Source organism: Dipodomys spectabilis, unplaced genomic scaffold (assembly GCF_019054845.1).
Source record: "Dipodomys spectabilis isolate Male_0828 unplaced genomic scaffold, ASM1905484v1 ptg000054l, whole genome shotgun sequence".
Lineage (NCBI taxonomy): Eukaryota > Metazoa > Chordata > Mammalia > Rodentia > Heteromyidae > Dipodomys > Dipodomys spectabilis.
In genome coordinates, this window is record NW_024870731.1 from 27,703,636 (window position 1) to 27,706,647 (window position 3,012).

General features: G+C 44.8%; 1 non-coding gene across 1 annotated transcript; it reads left to right on the plus strand.

The window, feature by feature from the left end:
- Positions 1-2,105: 2,105 nt before the first annotated feature.
- On the plus strand, positions 2,106-2,231 carry LOC122108286. The gene has a single exon (XR_006147522.1). It is a non-coding gene; the product is annotated as a U6atac minor spliceosomal RNA (small nuclear RNA).
- The last annotated feature ends 781 nt before the right edge of the window (positions 2,232-3,012 follow it).

Consider the following 3,012-nt stretch of genomic DNA (forward strand, 5'->3'; position numbering starts at 1 on the left):
CTTCCCAGATGGGGGCTGAGCTGGACGATGTGCAAGGGATTAAGGAAAGATTGCATGGCTTCTCCCACAACTGGGTGTCAGCTTGCTTCTCATCTGCTGAGAGTACCAAGCTGGCATTTTGAGGGGCATCTATCTACTTAACCAACCAACCTAGAGCCATAGTTGCTCAGCCAGGGATAACCTTGTCCCTGGGAAGACATCTGTCAAGCTCAGGAGACATGGCTGGTTCTCACCACAAAGAACCAGCCACCACCCACGACTGCAGTATGGGAACTAAGGAACCTTGTGCTAGGGCATGGTGTTTGTCATGCAGGCATTGGAATCAGAAGGCCAGGGTTCAGATCCTGACTTCTTCACCTCTGGTAGGATTTGCCTAACCAACCTCATACATGCAGCACAAATTACTTACAGTGATACTGTCATTGCTGGGTGAGAGAGACTTGAACTGCCCCCCCTCCCCCAAAGAGAAGTTGACAGATGTGGGTAGAACCTGGTACAGGACAGGATTGTACAAAGAGCAAATGCGTGACAAGGGATAGCCCTTGGCTGTGGGCACTGTAGACTCAGGTCACCTAAAAGATCTTTTTGTACCAATCAGTATGTTCTATACCATGCTGATCAATAGGGTTACCAGCTAGCCACATGTGTCTACTGAGTCCTTGAGGGTGTGAGTGAAGGCCTGAATTTTAACTTCTATTTAACTCAAATGAATTAAAATTCCGGATCTGCACCGAGCTGGTGGCCACCATATTGGATACAGTGAGTTCACAAGAGGACACGATGTTGATGCTGACCAAATACTGACCACACAGCATCCCACACAGGAAAAGGCCGAGTGTGACTAGGAACTGAGGTCAAAGGAGGAGAGTGAACTTTATGGATAAAACTTTGGAAAGGTAGGCTCAAGGTGTGGGTAGATTCTTTCATTTCTATTTTTTGCATTATGAGGGTTTGAACCCACAATTTCACTGATGCTAGGTAAGTACTCTACCACTTGATCTATGTCCTCAATCTTCCTCCTCCTCCTCCTCCTCCTCCTCCTCCTCCTCCTCCTCTTCCTCCTCCTTTGCCAGTCTTGGGGCTTGAACTCTGGGCTGAGGTGCTGTCCCTAAGCTCTGTTTTGCTCAAGGCTAGTGCTCTACCACTTTGAGCCACAGCTCCACTTCCAGTTTTTGAGTGGTTGATTAGAGGTAAGAGTCTCATGGACTCTCCTGCCAGGGCTGGCTTTGAACAGCAATCCTCAGATCTCAGCTTCCTGAGTAGCTGGGATTATAGGAAGGAGCCACCAGTGCCCGGCAATCTTTTGTTTTTATTTTGAGACAGGATCTTGCTCTCTTTGCCCAAGCTGGCCTTGGACTTGTGTTTCTCTTCTCTCTGCCTCTTGAATATCTGGGATTACAGGTGTGAAACAACAAGGCTGGCTGGTAGATGAGCTTTTGATGGCAGGAAAGGGGATAGTAAGGAAAGGTAGCTTCCAGGCAGAGGAAGACAGATAGGCAAGAAGAAGAACAAAACATGTTGGCACAGGTAAAGTTCAAGTCACAAGATAAGTGACCTAAGATAAGAATATTAATTTTAGACTTTGAGTTCAACAGATGCCACATTCAAACTAGGCCATATCAGAGCTAGTTGACAGCACATTGTGTTTTAATAACAAGTCACTCAAACATGGAAGGGAGAGGAAGGACTTAGAAAATGAAGAAATGCTTTTTTTTTTTTTTGCTGGTCCTAGTACTTGAACTCTGGGCCTCGGTACTGTACCTGAGCTCATTCTGCACAAGGCTAGCACTCTACCACTTGAGCCACAACTCCACTTCTGGCTTTTTCTGTGATTAATTGGAGATAGAGTCTCATAGACTTTCCTGCCTGGGCTAGCTTTGAACTGTGATCATCAGATCTTAGCCTCCTGAATAGCTACAGTTACAGGCATGAGCCATCGGCTGAGAAATGCACTGCCCCCTTTTTTTTTTGTTAGTTGTGGGGCTTGAACTCAGGGTCTGGGCAGGCTCCCTGAGCTTCTTTGTGCTCAAGGCTAGCACTCTACTACTTGAGCCACAGTACCACTTTTTTGAGTGGTTAATTGGAGATAAGAGTCTATCAAGGGGGTGTTGTATGAAAGGAGAGAAGGTTAGCACTCCCCTTGACAAGGATGGCAGAGGCCCTTGGGCCTGACAACACGCATACGGTTAAGGCATTGCCACCTACTTTGTGGCATCTAACCATCATTTTTGCCCCTCAGTAGATGAATGGATCAAGAAAATGTGGTATATATACACAATGGAATTCTATGCCTCCATCAAAAAGAATGACATTGCCCCATTTGTTAGGAAATGGAAAGGCTTGGAAAAAATTATATTAAGTGAAGTAAGCCAAGCCCAAAGAAACATAGGTCCCATGGTTTCCCTTATTTGCAATATCTAGTATATGTATGAGTTAAGCGGAAGAGGTCAGATAATGTGATGTTAGGAAAATGAACCCTTAGATATGTATTTTAATGTTTTTTTCTTTCATGCATTTGTTTCTAACGCATTTATAAGATTATTTCTTTGTTGCTTTGTATGTCCCTCCCCCACAGTATAACCCCTGGTTTCACTATATTTGATGTCGGTATAATTTGTGGAGGAGAAGGGGAAAAACAAGTCGTTTAAGGATACAGGTGGACCTGTTGCAACAATGAGAAGTACAAGTTGTCATGTCGAAAGGAACTTTACAACTTTGGGGGGGGGAAGAGTGGGTGGGGGGGGAGACTGGGAAGGGATGTGAAGGGGAAACAAAGGAGAAGGCTGCAATGCTTGATAAGAAATGTACTCACTATCTTGCTCATGTAATTGTAACCCCTCTGTACAGTATGTTCACAATAAAAAATAAAAATTAAAAAAAAAGAGTCTATCAAGGGGACCTTTCTGCCCAGGTGGCCTTGAGAAATGCTTTCTTATAGCACAGAATCTTTCTGAGTCCACTGGGAAGTGGTAGATGTGAACATCAAATACTGTTCCGTGCACTGTGGGGCAT